Source organism: Ailuropoda melanoleuca, chromosome 10 (genome assembly GCF_002007445.2).
Source record: "Ailuropoda melanoleuca isolate Jingjing chromosome 10, ASM200744v2, whole genome shotgun sequence".
Classification (NCBI taxonomy): Eukaryota; Metazoa; Chordata; class Mammalia; order Carnivora; family Ursidae; genus Ailuropoda; species Ailuropoda melanoleuca.
Window position 1 is genome coordinate 80,741,419 of NC_048227.1, and position 1,776 is coordinate 80,743,194.

General features: G+C 38.0%; 1 non-coding gene across 1 annotated transcript; it reads left to right on the forward strand.

Annotated features, from left to right (window-relative positions):
* The first annotated feature begins 400 nt into the window (after positions 1 to 400).
* Positions 401 to 504, forward strand: LOC117804294. The gene has a single exon (XR_004628635.1). It is a non-coding gene; the product is annotated as a U6 spliceosomal RNA (small nuclear RNA).
* The last annotated feature ends 1,272 nt before the right edge of the window (positions 505 to 1,776 follow it).

Below are 1,776 nucleotides of genomic sequence, written 5' to 3' on the forward strand. Positions count from 1 at the left end.
ACATAAAATACAGACTACTGTTTTTAATGCTACAGTTTGTGTCTACCTTTATATTCTCTACTGACGTCTGAAATTAACATTTAATGCAAATATTAATTAAATTAAATGAAAATTGAACTAGATCATACATGAATTATAAATACGAAAAAGCATTTGTACTGGGGGTTCCTCACTTAAAGAAAACCTAAAAGGAAACCTAGCCTAATAAAAAATAATATAGATACGGGGTGATTGGTCATTCACGCTACAAGTTTTTATCATGAAATAGGAATGCCCCAAATGTCCAAAAAAAATGACTTGATTTAAAAATACCTTTGAGCATAATGTTTGACTAAAGTGAAGGACATCTGTTTTAATGTATGTATGTATCTGTTTAATTTTTTAAAAATTAGAGAAATTGGTGCTCGCTTTGACAGTACATACACTAAAATTGGAATGATACAAAAATTAGCATGGCCCCTGCAGAAGGATGACAGGAAAATTCATGAAGTGTTCCATATTTGTAACCCTCACGGGGTCCAGAGCCGTCACCTAAAAAAAAAAAAAAAAAAAAAGCTGCACTCAGTTGGCTCCCCAAGGCCGAGGAAGGACCTGGTAGCACACAGGGCACGAGGGGTGTGTTGGAAGCTGAAGGGGGTGCTGCAGAGACCCCAGGGGCCCACACAGGCAACAGCCAGGTCCCTCTCCGTGCCCCTCCCCTGCACCTGCATCAGGGACCTGTGATTACATATTCCTCTGCACAAAAAGAAAGAACAAAACAAACAAAATTAGATAAACTGCTGTTTGGCTTCCTCAGTAGCCTGTTGTCTAGAGCTCATGTCGTCATGCTTTCCCCCAACTGCAAGCCTACACATTCCTAACCCCATTACTTTGCTGTGGCTCAGCGCAGATTTTTCACCTTTACCCCAAGCAAAATTCCAGGCTTATCTTTGCATTGCCAACATCTGATGAAAGTGCTCAGCTAAACACAGGAACAGATGGACCTTCTACTCTAGGTTCCCCTCTTTAGCCTGCCAGAAAAATGGCAGAAGCTTTGAAGTTAGAGCTTTTTCATTAAGATCACCCAATTCTAGAGAGGGCCGGCTACCGCACAAATCCCTAAAAATGGAAAGGAAGAAGTCTGAAGATACACTCTTCCTTGCTACAGAGAAATTTCCCCAGGGGTAGGGCTTGGAGGGTGGGGTGGAGTTTGGGAGAGTTGGGTTGCAATGAAATTCACGTCCCCTGAAATTTAATGAAACCATGTCTATGAGTTATTTTAAAATCGTAGTAGTATTATGAACTGAGATACACTTTAAACTTTAAACTCTGTATCATTGTGTTTTCAAAGTCTAACTCTGGTGAATGGTATTACACTTACATAAAGTATCAGAGGTGTGCTAAGCTGACTTGCAAAAGCTTATTGTTAAATTTTCAGGAATTTTGCATACACTTGTCAAACACAGTCATTATGAAAAAGCAGATTATATATAATTTAAATTATATTCAAGAAAAGGTAATAACTACTTGAAAGTCGTCATTACATTTACTGTTATTTAGGCACCTGAGGTTTTTCTGCCGTGGTGTCTACATTAGGATTGTCAGATAAGATCTAGGATGTCCAGTTAAATGTGAATTTCAGATAAACAATGGAAAATCTCTTAATATAACTGTGCCCCACATATTACATGGAAATACTAATACTAAAGCAATTATTTGTTGTTTACCTGAAATTCAGGTTTAACTGGGCATTCTGACTTTTTATTTGCTAAATCTTGCAGAATCTGTATGAAGAAA